This window comes from Rhynchophorus ferrugineus, unplaced genomic scaffold (genome assembly GCF_030347505.1).
Source record: "Rhynchophorus ferrugineus isolate W39M unplaced genomic scaffold, kcgeb_rfMv2 rfM2, whole genome shotgun sequence".
Classification (NCBI taxonomy): Eukaryota; Metazoa; Arthropoda; class Insecta; order Coleoptera; family Curculionidae; genus Rhynchophorus; species Rhynchophorus ferrugineus.
The window spans coordinates 82,634,493-82,655,374 of NW_027472581.1; the positions used below are offsets into that span (position 1 = coordinate 82,634,493).

A 20,882-nucleotide genomic window follows, 5' to 3' on the forward strand; every position below is an offset into this window, starting at 1 on the left:
GAACTATTATTCTCGCAGCTCTAACAAACACTAGCTTTACAAGTTTATATATCGAAATTAACATCTTCTTATCAAATAACATCTAGTATCAACAAATCAACATAATTCACATCAAACTAATATTATCTTTAGTATTTCGTAGTCATCTTTTTTTTCTCAAAAGCACTTCATATTCTTGATCATCAATCTGGTGAACGTTTATACAATATTCAAATAATTGTTCATTCATTTCCTATCTTGAACATAATTTTACACATTTCTTTCACTGTTCAAAAATTGCAATGATTTTACGTAATGCAGTTCCTATTGCTTCATCGTTAGTTTGATAAATCTTCGTACCAAACCAAACTCAGAAGATTGGTAATTTAAAGTAAAAAATAAACAGTTTATTTCGTTTTGAATCCCAACAAATCCAGGTCAGAAGCAATCCATTTACAGGTTTTCAAAGAAGACCATCGAACTTGTTTTGAGATGTCTCGCTGCTTGAATATGAAAATTAATTTTATGTTGTTAAATGTTGTTATTGCAATATCGATATAGTACCGCGCGGCCAACATCCCTATTATAAAAGTTGATTTAAAGGGATGCAAAAGTGCATTCATAATAGAGAAAATTTCGAAAAATAGTGAAGCTAATTTCGTTAATAAATTAACGTCATTTCATTATTCAAATAACAGTAGATCATTTACTCTCAAGATTATTATATAACTGAAATCATATAATAATACTTATTGCCCATGGGCAGATTATTGACGATTAATAAAGAAAATATATTCAACTTAAATATGGAATATTGGAATCGGTACTTAATTTTAAAGATTTATTATATATTATTGATTATATTGATGTTTTTTTGTATCTCAATATTTATATCAAAATTTTTATTTTTTCTAATATAATAAATATCGATATACCTTTTGTAAAATATCAATATTTTTCTTGGTTGTTGATCGATACTTTTCTTTCTGAGATATGTCGATATCTGTTTAATTATTATTATTATTATTATTTTAATTTATTACTAAAAATAGATTTTATTTTTTGAAATATCAATATATTTTTCTCCTCAGCTGAAAACTCATAGAGTAATAGAGAGACAACTCAATAGGCGGCTCTGGAGAGAAGTTTTGCTTTGTCCTACATCCAGATGGGGTAAAATCGGCCATTCAAGTAAATTGATTGATCAACTTAAATCTCCATTATAGGCAGCTCTAAGGAAAGCATTTTGTTGTGAAGACATTTGACTGGCTCTTTGATAAAGATTGGCACGTGACTGCCCTGACGTCACGTTTAATTGACCAACAAAATTTAAATAAAAAACAATTTAATTTCTGAAATAAGTTTATTAAATAAAATTCAACGAATGAAATAAATATAATCTGTAAAACTGCAAGTTATATATCAAAATATAAATACAGTATAAAAATAAATATATCTATAAAATATAAATATTATCATAAACAAAGAACTTTGGAACAAACAAAAATTATTTCTTCTGTTTTTTTTTTCTTTTTTCATATTTGTATATATATAAATTTAACAGGATCTATTAGAATTCTGGCTTCTTATTGTTTCCTTATACTGAAAGTTTGTCTTTCTATGTTAAAATTCTGTTTACCTGTTTCATCGAAAAGTATAAGGTACATATTATTTTTAACATTCTATCTGGAAGATCATTGAAGAGTGTACAATTAAAAGGTTTTAAATTATATTTTATTAAAGATATTTGGCAAAAACTATGTTATATTATCGACGTGGCAATATCGTAAGATAAAAAAAGATAGTTCAAAAAACTACTGACAGTATAATAAAATAATTTTCTGGGGCATGTGCTATTGCCTTGCCTCGTTTGTTCATATAGGAACATCTGCAATTTAAGGAATAAAATGAAATTGCAATTTTTCAACTCCTGGTAGTACATCCCCCGTTAATATGGAATGAATCGTCTTCATAATTTCCTAAGGCGAAAATAATTTGAAAACAAAAACATACAAACAAAAAACATACTAGCCGAAGTATGTATATTCTTTAATCTATGAACTCTAATAAACCCCAAAAAAAATCAAAATTATCTTGAGTAAGTAGCCTTATTAAGCCAATATATTTATTCGGATAATTACACATTTTTTTTCTTTAATGAAATGAACCCCCTCAAGGTGATTATTAATGTTTTGATTCACTTTAACAAATTTGTTCTTGAATCGCTTTGGACCAAAATTCCTAGTGGAGAGATTCCTAGAGTGGAGTGGAGAACTATAAAATAATTGATCCAATAATAAAATTTTATGGCCGTTTGTGTAGCTCCTTTCGGAAAGGCATTAATTTCTAAAATTAAAAAATAAATATTTGATATTTCAGAACATCCCCATAATTGAATTCCGTATGTCCATATAGGTTTCAATATTTGCTTATATAATAGCAATTTATTATGTACTGATAATTGTGATTTTTTTCCAATTAGCCAGTACATTTTCCTATATTTCAATTCCAGTTCTTTTCTTTTCTTCTTTATATGTTCCTTCCAACGAGGCTTTGCATCGAGATTCATTCCGAGATATTTAGCGTTGTTGCTATATGGAATGATAGTGTTATTTAATGTTATTGGTACTTGTACGGTCTGTTTATAGGTGAACTGCACATGTACAGATTTACTTACATTAATTTTTATTTTCCAAGCTTGTGTCCAATTATTTATATTGTCAGTTGCCTGTTGTAATTTTCGTGAGGCTTCTTCACTATTCTCTCCGACAGCTATAATCGCAGTATCATCAGCAAATGTAACCATCGTAATATTTTCCATTTGTGGTATATCACAAGTGTAGAGTAGATAAAGCATTGGTCCCAGTACACTTCCTTGTGGTACACCTGCTTTAGCTTCTTTTATTGTAGAGTAAGCTTCTTTTTGTTTGACTCTAAACATTCTGGTTGTAATGTATGATTTTAATAGTTGATATTTTATATGATTATTAATAAACGTACCTCAACCTACAAGAATTGTTTGTTGTTGGTTGGTTAATTAACAATGTTGGTTAATCCAGTCAGTTTGGGATTTTTAATAATATCAACCATTTTATAAAGACAGCTAAGATGAAATGAACCTATCGAATCCGGTCGCGGTTCATAGCATAGCGATTAAAACAAATAATAAGTTAGAAGCGGCATCTACATGTTGGACGTCGCGAAACGTTTCTCCAAAATTTCCTATAAAGTTAAATCTCTATTTCTCTATGACAAGACTTAATATATTTCGCAAAGGATTATGAAATTTTGATCGACGCGGCAACGCCGCGGCCCCGATATCAATCAAAACTCGGGACCGCCTAAAAAAATAATCTCGCGCGCCTTGCGACACGCTCTCTCGTCCCTCGATAAAGGTTGTTGACAAGAGATTGAGTAATTCCGTAGATATGATCATATCGCGGTTATAATTAAACGACATTGACGGCACCGTTATTACACGATAACCGTTTTTTTTTTCGGGGACCGGCCTCATTGATTTCGGGATATGATATCGACAGAGTCCCCACATATTAGGTATATGACTTAATGTTTACAGATTTTTCGGCATATTTATTTCGTGTCAAAAAATAAACAACGAACCTAATCTTGTAAATATTGTTCTATGTTTTTTATGATCTTACGCAATGTCTCCGTTAATATATGAATGTCGTAGAAAAACTTGCTGGGTTCGAAGTGATAAAAAGTCATTGACAATTTTGCGGGCATCATTCAGTATTTTTAACTGTTTATCCACTAATGGTCTAATGGTCTCGTGGTGCCAAGTCTGAACTGAAAACAACGTTTTCTGAACCATAGTCGCGTCTGTCGGTTTGTTTTTCTTTAATTTCTTTTATATTTTACGTAATATTTTAAAATAAAGGTTAATTTTAAAACCCAGGACGTAGAATATAAATTATGTTTAAGCACAACAATAAAAAACAATTTAACATACATAATCGTTCGCCAAATCGAAAATTGATTTTATGAATTACGGATTTTGTTCCAGTTCACACACTATGTACTAAGTATACAAACATAGATAAATAAAAACACAGCTCAAAATAAATGATTGAACAGCTACTTCTACAATAAATATAGCAAATTATAACCCTGCGAGATCTTGATGTCGAGGTGATCGGGTGACAGTTCTGAAGATGAAGTGGAAACGTACCTGAGCAACCAATTTTCAATCACAAAGGTGAAATTAGAAATGCGACAGGGATCAGTGATTTTCACAAGACATACTTCTAATGTCAGGTACTACAGTAATATAGTGATACTGACAGTTAATATTACTGGCAGCTAATAGTACGGGTAATTAATTATGCTGACGGTACTGATAAGTAATAGTGCCTATCTATAAATGTACTCATAACTATATATTGGTATTGATATTATCTATAACAGAAAATGACAGTAGCAATGACGGAATAACCATGATCGATCGAACTACAATCTTAGTCCATGGTAGTTAACAACAATGACAGACAATCATAAGACAACAATAACAACAAACGATGGATAATAGAGATAACTAATAGCAATGATAAACTATGCTAGGACGAAGTATGAGAAGTGCACAAGGTACGAAGAGAATGTAACACGCGACGTTCTATCTTTTAGCCTAATTCTAACAATAATAGACGTGCAATGAAATCAAACGAAGGTGACACGCGATATCCTGCCACGATAATTAGTAGGCCCATCTAGTCTACAGCCAAAATCCCAAATAAATTATAGCGACCTTGAGGCATGTTGAATTTTACATCGTAGAATAACGGTCTACAAAATACCCAGAAATCTAATCCCAGGTGTTGAACACGGGTGGGGTTCCAGCAGCGCCAACTAGAACCCGATAACGAATAGCTAGCAACCCCGAGACGTTTATCCGGGATGTTATTGAAAGGTATTTTCATTTCATTCAGTACTCAACCATCGTTTGGTTTAGACGTGCCATCATCGACTGTCCAAGCCTCGTCTCCAGGTAACACCGCTGCCATCCGTTTTATCATTTGTATTTTTATATTTTTATATTACTTCAATAAATAACGATCACATAATGTAAGCACCACTGTTTCATTTCGTTTTACCTCCATTCACTGAGCCATATCATTTACCCTAAAAAATAAATAAGTAAGCAACACTCTTGCTATTATACAGTCACTTTTAACTTCTATGATGAACTTGAACTATGAACAAATTGGCTTTATCATTGACTGCCTTTTGAACAACCCTGTGCACTTGGTTGATTGTCGAGTGATGGGGTAGCTGCGAAATAGGCCTGTAAATCCGGTTGTTCTGTCGGTCTATCAAGTTTTTTGAACATACCTTAAAACATTACAGACACTGAATATATATATATATATATATATATATATATATATATATATATATATATCAACATGATGATTGCTTTTCGTGGCAGCTCGTTCAATAATCCAGATGAAATATCATCACTTCCAGGAGCCTATTTAGGATTGAGGTTGTTGTCAATTTCTATCACGACCTTCATTGGAGAAATCAGATTTACAGCTACATCGGGCTGATAAACAGGATTTGTATCTTTTGTAGATTCTATATCATTTGCGGTTGGAATACGTTAGCTTCAGTTTTTCAGTTTTTTTATAGTTGCGTCTGACCCATTCATTTCGATCATTTTTAATAGGCGGTACTCTAATAATTGGTTTTTTAAATCACCGAGTTGCTTTCCATAGCGAGTAATCCGTCTGCTTCCGGGCTTAATTAACTTACATATTTGTCGAAGCAACTCTGTTTATATTCTTTAATCTTTTAATTTGTCTTATTATTAATTTTTTAGGATAAATGATATGACTCGGTGAATGGAGGTAAAACGAAATAAAACAGTGGTGTTTACATTATGTGACCGTTATTTATTGGCTATATAAAAAAATGTGGAAAATACAATTAGATAAAATGAATGGCAGCAGTGTTACCTGGAGACGAGGCTTGGGCAGTCGATGGTGGTACGTCTAAACCAAACGATGGTTGAGCACTGAATGAATCGAAATACCCTTCAATAACATGCCAGATAAACGTCTAGGGGTTGCCACCAGCTATTCGTTATCGGGTTCTAGTTGGCGCTGCTGGCACCCCGCCCGTGTTCAACATCTGGGATTATATTTCTGGGTACTTTGTAGACCGTTATTCCACGATATAAAATTCGACATTCGACCTCAAGGTCGCTACAATTGTTGTGACTACAGCATTTGTGGTTATGTTCCATACTGTTCTAGCTCTTTGTCTTTTATCCCTTGTTGGGGCAGCTTCTTTTGTTCGCTCGTCAAGCTCGTCTACTTTTGAGTCTTATATTTAAACAAAGTCTCCCGGTGTCCCAGTTTGTAAATTTGTTAGTAAGATTAAGTTTTTTTTTCAGGATTGTCGCGCCTAGTGTTAACAATACTGAAGTGTGATCAGATGCCTTTTGAAATATAAAACTCCAGTAGGTCTGGATCAGTTACTTTATTACTGTGGGTGGCGTTGAATAGTAATTACAATTTGTAATATTAATTACTTTAAGGAAAATGAGTCCCCGATATGAGAACTATGTCTCTGTGATTTGTTCTCAGAAATAGTTCTCAGACTCGTTGATTTAACCAATTGGCCTTCCACGTTATAATTGTTAAGAACGAATTACTCATTTTGATTTTTTTATCTTGTTTTGAGATTTTTCCAATTTTTCTACCCTGTTTGCTAACTGACTGAAATTTCAGTCTGAAATATCTTCTAAATATTGATAGTAGATTTTCATTAACGTGGGGTCATGCGTTATCATGTTATAAATTTAATATGTCAAACGAATCAATAAAAGTAGACTATTTCTGTTTGTGTACTCTACTTTCCAGATCGGTACTATAACGTACGGATTAACTAAGGCTCGAGAAGGTATTTTTTCGTTCGTAAATTTCCAAAATATCCTTATCTCCATTGACGGCAATCATCATCATTAAATACGCCACATCGTTCGTTGCTATGTGTAACGATCTATTCGTGGCCAACGATAAGAGAGCTCACGAAATGTTTTCGTTTGATATCAGGAAATATTTTTAAAAATTGGGCCAAAAAAACATAGCGAGATAACGATATAAAACCCGATAATATAATATCAGACAGACTATACGTGACTGTAACGTTCAAATTGATTTGTTATGCTTCTTTTTTATCTTGTCTTACTCGATCCCGTCCCCTTCATCGGCTACTCGTTACGAATAGCGGCGTCATCTTCACCGATGGATGTCAACCGGTACGCCTTTCGAGACATTATCGCCTTTCTCGAGAGTTTGGCGAGTTATTAAAAAAGCGAAATTACGTACTGATTACCAGCGTTATCTCGGTATTAACGAATTATTTGTTTTTATTGTATTGAGATTCAGTCTTTTATATTTCTTGATAAGAATCCAAATAGTGGTTTTTAAAAAACGACGGAATGTCATCAATAAATTATGTGAATTGGGCCTATAAATTAATACTAGTGATCACCCTGTGGTCGAAATTCGATCACATTGTATTAAATTAATCATGTTTCTGTAATAATAGAGTAAAAGGACTAATTTATTGAAACATTTTTAAAAAAACAATTGAACCGGATACAAAAAATAAATAAGGAACTCACTAAAAAGTAAAAAATAATCAAACTTTTAACACAAAATAAACGTTTTAAAATAAAATATGTACATAATAATCGTTGTAATAATTAAATGAAAATAAACAAAAACTTATTTAACGTATCTACTACACGTATTTTCTATTCTACTATATACACATAATTTAGCTTAATACCTACCTAAACCTATTTATCTATTTACAATATTATTTTAACTACTACCAACTGATCACTTTGAAGTTGGTGCCGTATTTGTATGTTTGAGCAAAAAATTAGATTTATTTTGTTCGGAATTTCATTTTGTGTATGTGTCACAAAATTATCTTATGATTTTTGTATTGTTTGGGTTCAGCACAATCAAAGTGATCAGATGGTAATAGTTAAAATAAAATTGTAAATAAACAATTAGATTTAGGTAGGTATGAAAAAAATAATCAAACTTAGATTTTTAACACAAAATAAACGTTTTAAAATAAAATATGTACATAATAATCGTTGTAATAATTAAATGAATATAATCAAAAACTTATTTAACCTATCTACTACACGTATTTTCTTTTCTACTATATACACACAATTTAGCTTAATACCTACCTCAACCTATTTATCTATTTACAATATTATTTTAACTACTACCAACTGATCACATTGAAGTTGGTGTCGAGCAACAAATTAGATTTGTTTTGTTCGTAATTTCATTTTGTGTATATGTCACAAAATTATCTTATGATTTTTGTATTGCTTGGGTTTGGCACAATCAAAGTGATCAGATGGTAATAGTTAAAATAAAATTGTAAATAGATAATTAGATTTAGGTAGGTATGAAAAAAATAATCAAACTTAGATTTTTAACACAAAATAAACGTTTTAAAGTAAAATATGTACATAATAATCGTTGTAATAATTAAATGAAAATAATCAAAAACTTATTTAACCTATCTACTACACGTATTTTCTTTTCTACTATATACACACAATTTAGCTTATTACCTACCTAAACCTATTTATCTATTTACAATATTATTTTAACTACTACCAACTGATCACTTTGAAGTTGGTGTCGAGCAACGAATTAGATTTATTTTGTTCGTAATTTCATTTTGTGTGTATGTCACAAAATTATCTTATGATTTTTGTATTGTTTGGGTTCGGCACAATCAAAGTGATCAGAAGGTAATAGTTAAAATAAAATTGTAAATAGATAATTAGATTTAGGTAGGTATGAAAAAAATAATCAAACTTAGATTTTTAACACAAAATAAACGTTTTAAAGTAAAATATGTACATAATAATCGTTGTAATAATTAAATGAAAATAATCAAAAACTTATTTAACCTATCTACTACACGTATTTTCTTTTCTACTATATACACACAATTTAGCTTAATACTTACCTAAACCTATTTACCTATTTACAATATTATTTTAACTACTACCAACTGATCACTTTGAAGTTGGTGTCGAGCAACAAATTAGATTTGTTTTGTTCGTAATTTCATTTTGTGTATATGTCACAAAATTATCTTATGATTTTTGTATTGTTTGGGTTCGGCACCGACTTCAAAGTGGTCAGATGGTAGTAGTTAAAATAATATTGTAAATAGATAATTAGATTTAGGTAGGTATTAAGCCAAACTGTGTGTATATAGTAGAATATTGAGTAAATAAAATTCTATAACTTTTCTAACTACGTTATAACTGTTAATACTCTATTCAATATTTCATTTTAACTCTTGATGCAAAAATTAAGGCATTTATTACCTGCAATATTCGGTTAGTGCTTTATTAAGAAATGTAACAAAAAATCTTAACAACCTTTAGAATTACTATAATGATATACTACAATGATACACAAAATCTTAAATAATATGTTTAATAATGGGTTAACCGCTTATGTTCTGTTTTAATATCGTTTCAAATATTAAAAACAAACTTAATTTTAAGACTATCCTATTTGATGTTACAAACTTTTTAAAAAAATCATTAGCCCCAGGGAGGTTCGATCCTAGTACGTTATTGTCGGCGAACTACATCTTAGCCCGCACCAATCCTTAAAAACTGTTTTTATAAGTTAGTAAAAATTAATATTATTCTTAGCGAATACTGCATCCAATAAAACAGCCAATCCACGTCGTCAAAATTTACGACGTCAGCACGTCGCAATATGGCTCCCATCGAATTGGATTTACAACATTTACTGGTTTGTAACTACTAATTATTATCACCGATTTTTTGAAGAATACAGTACCAACACAAATCTAAATTAGTGTGATGGTGTTGGTGTAAATGGTGTGATTCAGTTACTTGTTCCGATGTATCAGACAATATTCTGTTTCAATTTAACTAGTGTTTTTTTTTTGATAACATCTTTATTAGATATGCTTAGTACAATTATAATTATAAATTAATTTATTACTACATTTCATTTGTACTTGGATTAACTCGCAAACAAGACGAGTGAGAGATAAATACATCAATATGTATTCCTCAATTATGTTCTTCAAGTTCGTATGGTTTGGTTCGCTTCGATCTTCTGATATTCTGCGCGTTGTCCAGTAATTGTATTGCTTCCACGTTCGTATCATTTAGTAATCTTCTTTCGTGTTTTATGGCGAAATCTTGAATAATTTCGGGAATCAAATGGATTTCCAGGTCATCGTGCAGTTCTTCGTTGGTTACGTGGCAATAGGCATTGGTAATTAATCGAAGAATTTTGTTTTGACAACGTTGGATAATTAGTTGATTTGAATTTTTAGTGCAACCCCATATTTGCACCCCATAGCACCAAATGGGCTTTATGATTGTCTGATAAATCAATCTTTCTGGTTTTAGATCAAATTGAGAGTATCTTCCGACTAACCAGTGTAGTTGTTTTATTTTTGTTCTAATGTGTTTTGCTTTTTCTCTAACATGATGTACTATACTGCTTTTTTAATTGAGTGACAGTAGAGAAGATATTCGATCTTACCCAGCCTGGTTACTGGCGTGACTGGGATCATTTTCCTTGTTGGATTTTACACTCTTGCTTAGGACAATCACAAACATAAATTTACGATCATGCCCCAGCAGGATTTGAAACCGCCAATATTGCAACAGTAAGAGGACGGTCCTGTCGCCTTTACCACTGCGCCAAACAAGCCGACTGCTTTTGGCATTATATTCGACGTCATCTATGACTGTTTTGTAGGAAGGACTAAGGCTTCTGTTTTTAGGAATTCTAAATAGACTTAGTAACTAGATGAAATAACATCATAAGCCTGCATTTTTCCATTTATATATTTCCAGTAGTGACTCAGCAGAATGATCTTGAAGGGTCCTATGACGATTATACTTGTGTCTTTCACACAGAGATATAGATAAAATAAAATATATACTGTTTGGCGTGCATTAAGGGGATTTCCAAATGACCTTGCAACATCTACCCCACCGTTATTTCGTTCAATCGTCTTATAGCCGCCGATAACCCCTCCACGTCCCCGCCGCCCTTGCCGAAAATCAAACCCAAACAAATATCCGAACGAAGACCATGGCGCAGCTTCCCCGCTAGTCGCAAATCATCACCCTGCCACCCCCGCACCAAAAGCGATCGATACGCACCTAACTGCGAGTGTACGGAAGTACAACCGTTCCAGCACTTGTGCTGTCGACTGTACAAGGTTTGACCTGACGGAGCTGACGTCACCGAATCGATGACGACTCAGATCGAGGCGGCCGTGCATTGTTGCCGTTCGTTTAGCAATTGTTTTTTTGTGACTAGTAGTAGACAAATGAAAATCTCGTTATATTTTTGTTAGCCGATAGTTTTTGGATATTATATTCGATTTGAACAAAAATAACCATATATACTTAATAATAATAAAATATTTAGAAGAAATTGACATTTTTAAAATATCGAAAATATATATTAATATTTTTTGAAATATCGATTTTCTCGGCGGCCGACACCCCTACTAGCGGGTACTTATTGAATCTAAATCAAAAGATAATTCAGACTAGGATGATATGCATTTGTTAAATATAATTAGATGCCTTCTAGATTTAGTACTAATCAAGACTGTCATTAACATTTTAAATTTAATTTGATATATATATATAATATTCGAATACCGTTATCGTGGTATATGTGAAAACATAGCGGATAAATATCGAAATAATTGATACGAATAACGTATATCTATTTGTTGATATTATCATTCATGTAAATACTGAAGAAAAAGTATTCGAGGAATTTTCTCGGAGTTAGTAGTAGAATACCGTCCATTTAGACCCATATAGCATGAGCCTCTTTAGCTCAGTGGTAGAGCACTGGTCTCGTAAACCAGGGGTCGTGAGTTCAAACCTCACAGGAGGCAGTTGACTTTTTTTTATTTTTATTTCTCGATAATCGTACACGTGTCACGGGAAACGATAATAAAGATAATAATAACAACGATTGTGAAAATATCGTTTTGTGTGGTCGATTTTTGGCAGGCCGCGGCGGCGATGACGCGAGAAAGGTAATGTACAAATTGGCAGCGGAATCGCGCGAAAGATGATCCCGAAATATGCGCGGACCTGCGACACAGGTGGCCGTTGTTTACGCCAAACGACGGCGAATAAATTCGGCCGGTGACAGCCATCGACGTTTCGTTTCATTCTTTTTCATTCATTCGCGAATATGGCGGCGAATAAATCATTCGCCGGCTTTACTGCATGGCTATTAATGGATTCGGTTCAAAAACTTGGCGCAGTGGCAAAGGTGACAGGACGGTCGTCCTACTGTTGCGATAGCCGCGGGTTCGAGTCCTGCTGGGACATGGTCGTAAATGTATGTTTGTGATTATTTATTTATTTGTATATTATAGACCCATCAGCGTCCGGGACTATTTAGGGTCTGTTTACAGATATACAATATACAACACATTTACAGTATCAGTTAAAATATATAACGTTATTATGTGTTGCAAGGTAACAAGCAAAACATGTAAAAGCATATCACTACATAGTATAAAACAAAGTCGCCTTTTCTGTCCCTATATCCCTATGTGCGCTTAAATCTTTAAAACTACGCAACGGATTTTGATGCGGTTTTTTTCAATAGATAGAGTGATTCAAGAGGAAGGTTTATATGTATAATACATGCATAATATACTAAGGCAATATTGCTAATTTTAAAGGTTTCTAACGTGATGTCGTAAATTAACCTATTTTTTAGGCTTATTTAGCAATTAGCAAAAACGCTGCCTAACCCTACGAGTTAGATCAAATTAATGTACTACAGTATTGTACACCATAAAAAGGTCTACAAAAAAGTCCGCGATGGTATATGTTTATCTTTTAGGGATAACCCACATTAACCATTTTTATTGTTTACTTTTTACGTGAGAAAATGGCTTATTTACGAAGCTATTTTAAGCAATACGGCATTAATCCTTATCGAATTAAGTACCTTAAATACAGTGTGCAATTAATATAGATCAATATGGTTCCTTACAGCATGTAAATTAAACAAATATTTTCGGAGATATTACAAATTTAAAATTTGCGTTTAAAAATGTGTAATGTAATAAAAATTGTATGAATTTAGATATTCCAAAGATAGCAGGAAATCTTCATAGTAAGTATAGGGGAAGAGGAATTGTTTTACTCCAAATTTAATGCGTGCAGGCCAAGGGCAGTAATGAATGAACCAAAAATACTGGATCGATTTTAATCATGTTTTCATTGAGTGACATAGGCATATATATTTTATGCCCGTGCAAAGTCGGAGCGGGCCGCTATGTTTTTATATACAACGTTCATATTTTTTCTGTAGTGTATTTAATTTAGTATCAGCATTGCACCCGTGCGAAGCCGGGGCGGGTCGCTAGTAGATGTATATATGAATGCTACAGTATAATGGTATAAGGATACAAGATACAAAATATCCAAGCGAACATGCATGATATTACACAGATGCACACTATTATATTTATCCAGGTTTTCCAGCCTAAAGCACTGATCCATCGTCTCTGCCAGGTTGACCACACATCTTTGCGAGTTGTATCTTCGGCATTCGATTAGTATGTGTTTGGTTGACAGTGAGGAATCGCATTTGACGCCCAGTGGTGGACTTCCTCCTTTAATGAGAAACTCATGGGTCAGTTTACAGTGACCAAATCTGAAACGCGAGAATCAGCCTGCTGATAATAGTGGTGTTAAGGCCCTGATAATACTCTTTTTTCACCTTGCAAAGCTTGGTGTTTTCTGTTAGGTCGCATCTGAGTTGATCTGGATTCTAGTAGAGTGGTGCTTCATATCTCCAATCAAGAAGAAGAAATTTTCAGCCCTCTTCCCTCCCTCTTCTTGGCTAAGTAATCCGATCTTTCATTTTAAATGATCCCAGAGAAGTGAGATGATCCCAGAGTGAGAAGGGAGCCACATAAAGGTGATAGCTTTGCCGCTCCTTTCCAATTTAGAGGTTAGTTCACGGATAAGCACTCTTAGCTGGTGTAGAGATAGATATGGTTGGAGGCACTTTACGGAGCTCATTGAATCGGAGGCGATAGCTAATCGTTTGTCTTGCATATCTTGTACTTAGGTCAGAGCCCTATACATGGCAAATAGTTCAGCCATTAATACACTCGATGAAACGGAGACCCTGAAGGTGTTCAGGATATTTCCTACTTTTATATTGATGTATGTTGTTGTTACACTAATGTTAAACAATATATTAGTGATTGTCCTTAGGCAAGAGTGCAAAATCCGACAAGAAAAATGATTGCAGTCATGCCAGTCACCATGCTAGGTAAAATCGGATGTGTTCTGGGAGATGGTTAATTCCTCCGAGCGCCGTGGTTCCGAGGCCACGTTAAACTGTAGGTCCAGTCCAGATAAACGATTATTTAGCAAAAAAAGCCTTTAGAACAATTTAAAAAAAACTGATTAACACGCTACAGGAGGACACATTAACAGGTCAATTGAAAAATCCTCGGCCTACCATAGTGAAACACATTTTTTTTGGCAAAATTAGTTTTTTTTTATTCAACATAATTCCCTTCAAGGGTGATACACTGATTATAGCGACCCTCCAACTTTTCGATACTATTTTTGTAGTACGATTTTTCCTTTGCTTCAAAATAGACCTCAGTTAAGGAGAATGGAGACCCAGCGACCATTCTTTTGAGATCTGAGAACAGTAAATAGTCACTGGGATGAGGAAGCAATTCGAAGCCCAATTCATGGATTTTTGCCATCGTTTTCACTGACTTATGACACGGTGTCACATGATCACTTATGACACATTGTCTAAACGGTCCAATAACGCTATGTAATAGTCACTGTTGATGGTCCTTCCTTTTTCAGGGTAGTCAATGAAAATTATTCCATGCGCTTCCCAAAATACAGACGCCATAACCTTGCCAGCCGACTGTTGCGTTTCCCACGCTTTGGAGCGGATTCATTGCGTGCAATCTACTCGGATGACTGTCGGTTTGATTTCGGAGTGAAATGATGGACCCATGTTTCATCCATTGTCACATACCGACGCAAAAACTGGGGTTTATTACGTTTGATCATCTTCAAAAACTGCTCCGAATCATCAACTCGTCGTTGTTTTTGGTCAAAAGTGAAACACCCACTTTGCACATAGCTTTCTCATACCCAAATATTCGTGAATGATATGATGTACACATTTAATTGATATCTTTAAAGTATCTGCTATTTCATTCAATTTTAATTTACGGCCATTCAAAATCATTTTGTGGTTTTTTTAAATGTTTTCGTCGGTAAGAACCCCTTTTGGGAGTCCACTGCGTTCACCGTCTTCGGTGCTCATTTCACCATGTCTAAACTTAGTATACCAATCCTTGATGATTGATTTTCCTGGGGCAGTATCCGGAAACTCAGCATCAAACCAAGTTTTTGCTTCAATTGTATTTTTTTCCCTTCAAAAATCAATATTTTATTAACCCGCGAAATTGCTTTTTATCCATTTTTTTCACAACAAGTTGCTTCACTCAAAATGCTAAAATTCACAAACTAATGATCCGACAACTGTCTAATTTATACACGCATCTTTTGATGGTTATGGCTAACTAAAAACATATGGATTTAAATCTAGTAGCGCCATCCATGTGTCAGGCCGGGGACTTTTCAATTGAGCTGTTAATATTTCTATTTTCTGATTATTGTGGTGTGTATATATAGCAATAATTATTCATTTAATTCATTAACCGACCTTGGTATTTTAATTGATCGTTTTTATCTTCGACAAGTGTCAACTGTAATTTTTTATATCAGCCAACTTGTCCTACGACATATTTGCTTTTTTTTCAACGCTTTTCTTTGTCCTTAGTATATGGTAAACGTGCAGCTTACTGTCTCGTGTTGAGCCACGTTTTGTCTACAAAGCTCGTCAGATTTATTAATATCTTAATCAAATAACGAAATAACATCTTAATGAATTTTTATTCTATTAATATTTTCATTTGAAAGATGGTCTTTGTAAGATTTACGTTGGCTTTTCGCTATGAAAATTAAACCATCTTACATTAATTAGATTCTAACACATAATTTTTTTTATATAGAGTTATTATTATATCAGTCCTATAAATTATTTTAAAAGTATTTTTAATAAGTTATTATCTAAGTTAATTAAAATATATATCTAACATTTGTTCATGATTCCATTATTTGTTCTTATTAATTTCTTCTTCAACCTATCTTGTCGAGTTTATCAAAACCGAAGGTGTTATTAACCATTCTTGTTTCCAGCACGAAGTACAATATATCTGCAATGAATTAACAATTAATGTTATGACTAATAAAGCCTGATTAAGTGTTATTCCAACGTTTATCTTTTTCCATCAACTTTTGTTGTCTTAACATAATTTTTATTATCATCTTGCTATTCTGAAATATCCATGTCTCATTTAAATACACAAATTGAACTAATAAATCTTCCTTGATCTTATTATATGTTTTTAAAAATCGTATTCTTTTAAAAGCAATGTCTGGAAGTTCGATTAGACCTCTTCGTGGGTTATTTTTACACCTCTTACCCAAGAGTGTATGAAAGGATATTCTACATTCCCCAAAGAGCTGCATATTTCTGAGCTTTCTATGAATACTTTTCAGTCAGTAGTTTCAGTATTAAATTATGTTTATATTGATGTTTATAATAAAGATCCACTCACTGTTTTTATACATTTCATGTATTTGATCTCTGGCAGAGCTAACAACACCCGCTTCAGATGTGGACGGTTTCTTTTCAGTGGATCTAAGATTATATTTTTCATTTTTTCATATTTATATTTCTGTGACCGTGTCCATACTAATATTAAATGCAGCTGCAACACGCTAAAAATATTTTCAATAAAACCTCCAGCAACTTCATATTTAAAACGCGTTAAAATAATGTTTGCCGGTTTATAACCTATAGTTTAATATTTTGAAGAATTCTGCAGACGTTTGACAACCGTACGACTTTTGCAGGCTGGTTCGGTTACACGTTCGAGCTTATCAGACAGCATTGTGTCTTTTTTTAACTAGAATAAAATGAGAAGGAAAGTAATTTCTTATTCTAAAACGAATTTACAAATTGCGACAGGCAATACATCAAAGATATTGATGATCCGAGTTCACTGTTATTTTGAATAGACATTCAGTGACATCTGTTATTCTATGCAATTGATAAATGTTAAATATATTAATGTTGAGAAACCCAAACTGCTGTCTTGGTATTGGTTTTTTTTCTCTCTATAGCTGAAAAGAGAACAGAAGTTTCAGCAGCATTTTTTCCTGCAATTAAACCGAGTAGGATTATGAACTCATTTTGAGAGAATTACGGATAAATGATTTTTTATCGATTTATATACGTTTACATTGCAAACATTAATATATTCAATTACGTCGCATATATTAGAGTGTACGTCATTCAGAGTCATCGACGTTTGTTTCCTTTCAATTCCGATCCCCTCGAAATACTTTCCCTTTCTTCCGAGGACCATTGACTGTTTCCCCTATTTCCTTGAAGACACCAGGTAGGTAGGCCAGCTGCGCGGTGCGAGCATCTGCACGACTGCGTCAACCCTTCACGACCAGACAAGACACAATGGAGACACAAGGGAACACGTGGATTTTCCGTATCCACCACGGCTGTTTGTTCACCAGGGGGACCGGTCTTAACCTTACGCGAAGCAGCTGCGACTTCGTCCAAGATTAGCGCCAGAGAATCTATTATTTTCCAATAATAATCCCATCGATTTTGTTTATGTATGTCGTCTACTATGAATAACGAAGGCAATTTTTTGTTTAATTTATGTTTTGGTCGCCTTTTTAACCGATTTCTAAAAAGGATGAGGCCGTCGATGTTCGGCTGTAATTTTGTTAAATGTATGCCATGTCTCCCTCAATTATATACCGATATTCAAAATAGGATCAGATGGGGGGAAGGGTGGGAAATCGAGAGAAAACCTCAAATTTCAAAGGCACGTGCAATGTTTTCACATGTTTTTTATCTAATATAATCAGATATTTGGGTATAATATTATTGCTGAACTGATGCGACGAAAAATTACAAATAGTTCAGTGTGAAAGCCATTCAGTTTACTTTTAAGCATAAACCATATCATATGAGTCGTAGAAACATTTTAGGCAACTGTTTCTATAGTGTAATAGTGAAAACGTTGAGCTCACACGCGGTGGTCCCGGGTTCTAGTAATAAGTAAATATCTAACAGTAAAAAGAGAAAAATAAAATATTTTTACAAAAAACTGAACTGACCCCAAAAATAACTAAGGAACCCACTAAAATGTAAATAATAATCAAAATTAGGGTTTTAACACAAAAAAAGGTTTTAAAATAAAATATGTGCCTAATAATTGATGTAATAACTAAATAAAAATGTGTTTGAAGTCGGTACCGAGCCGTCAAAGCCTACAAGAATAATAATATAATTTTATGTCATAAATACAAAATTAAAAAGGAACAAAACAAATCTTATTTAATATAACTCTTTGGACACGGTACCGACTTCAAACTTTTTCGGTTTTCTGTTTGATAAACCTCGGTAATTAATCGAAAAACTTAATTTTGACAGCGTTGATTTGCTAGTTGGTTTGATGTTTTATTGGGACCCCATATGGGAACTTGATTTTTGATTTTGTTTCATGTTGGTAGTATTTTCCGACTAACCAGTACAGTATACATTACTCAACAAATATCTCCGGATTTGGCATATGCATACTATCCTGCATAGAAAACCATAGAAAATAATAAACTATATTCTTTATATAGTCGATCACGTCAAAACAACAAAAAAATCTAGAATATTTAGATTTTGTGTTACCTTAATAATTCTATAGTAATAATAATTAAATTGATGTGTTATTCTTGGTGGTTTAACATGCATTGGTTTTAAAATATGGAAAAACAAACAAGGTAAGTGCAGAAGGTAAGAGTAAATTTTTAATAGTTATAAAATCCAAACAGCATCAATTTTATTTACAGTGGGAATGTGAGCTGCCAAATTTATAAAACATCATTTTCAATAACATCGAATAGGTATTAACATATACCAAAATTTAATAACAAACACAGAAAAGAAATGATTCTTGTTGTGTTGGAAGCAGTCAAGTCATTAATAAGGTTTATCCACCAAGAATAGTAGCAAAAATTGTAGTAACTGGTAATAATCGGACATTTATTTTAAACATAATATATTTTAGTAATGATTTGAATTTTATTTTATAGATGAGATGTAAGTAGAATTTGTTGAAAATGAATGCCGAAGAATGTGAAATTCACAGAGTCAGAGAAAGAAACAACTTAAAACAACATAATTTAAGAAATTAGACAACAATTTTCTAAGAATAGTGTACAGTGATACTACAAGAATTGTAGCAAAAATTGCAGTAGCGATCATAGTTGATCATATTTGGAAATTTTTAGGATAATTTCACTGCTTTCATATATACTGGTGGCTTTTTCATTTGGTTTTAACTATATTGGTTGTGTTTGATCTAAACGATTTTGGTCTTTTTTATGGTAATGTTTATTTATATGGTTCTTGGAATTATTGTTAATTGTTCAAATATGTAAATTAATTTAAATATGGTGTTTTTATAAAAATAGAGAGGCATATAGAAATTATTTTTATTATTTCATTTTGTTTAATAATTTTTTAAATAAAATGTTTTATTTCAAAAAAAAATCAATGTTATTTCCATCCTTATATGTAGTTTCAGCATTAAATCAATTATTTATCAAATTTGTGTATATTTAATTATAAAAAAAATAATTTCTATATAAAAAGGAGTAAGTAAATGAAGCTGTATAAACATATGCACCAAACTTTAATTATTCTTTGTTTCAAAAATAGAGTTCAGTAAGCGCATGCGTCAAAATCCGGAGATATTTGTTTAGTAATGTATCCTAACCAGTACAGTTCTCTGATTTGGAGACCGAACTGCTCTGCTTTTTGTTTGACGTGATGTTGAAATCGACAATAGAACGCTGTATTACCTACGCAGTTTATTTTGCAATCACTACATAGTATAAAACAAAGTCGCCTTTTCTGTCCCTATATCCCTATGTGCGCTTAAATCTTTAAAACTACGCAACGGATTTTGATGCGGTTTTTTTCAATAGATAGAGTGATTCAAGAGGAAGGTTTATATGTATAATACATGCATAATATACTAAGGCAATATTGCTAATTTTAAAGGTTTCTAACGTGATGTCGTAAATTAACCTATTTTTTAGGCTTATTTAGCAATTAGCAAAAACGCTGCCTAACCCTACGAGTTAGATCAAATTAATGTACTACAGTATTGTACACCATAAAAAGGTCTACAAAAAAGTCCGCGATGGTATATGTTTATCTTTTAGGGATAACCCACATTAACCATTTTTATTGTTTACTTTTTACGTGAGAAAATGGCTTATTTACGAAGCTATTTTAAGCAATACGGCATTAATCCTTATCGAATTAAGTACCTTAAATACAGTGTGCAATTAATATAGATCAATATGGTTCCTTACAGCATGTAAATTAAACAAATATTTTCGGAGATATTACAAATTTAAAATTTGCGTTTAAAAATGTGTAATGTAATAAAAATTGTATGAATTTAGATATTCCAAAGATAGCAGGAAATCTTCATAGTAAGTATAGGGGAAGAGGAATTGTTTTACTCCAAATTTAATGCGTGCAAGCAAAGGGCAGTAATGAATGAACCAAAAATACTGGATCGATTTTAATCATGTTTTCATTGAGTGACATAGGCATATATATTTTATG

General features: G+C 32.7%; 1 protein-coding gene and 1 non-coding gene across 9 annotated transcripts in view; both read left to right on the forward strand.

Moving 5' to 3' along the window:
* LOC143191481 (uncharacterized) overlaps positions 1-20,882 on the forward strand; it is a 119,923-nt gene that overhangs the window by 6,754 nt on the left and 92,287 nt on the right. The gene's annotated exons all lie outside the window — the stretch shown is intronic.
* On the forward strand, positions 11,902-11,973 carry TRNAT-CGU (transfer RNA threonine (anticodon CGU)). The gene has a single exon. It is a non-coding gene; the product is annotated as a tRNA-Thr (tRNA).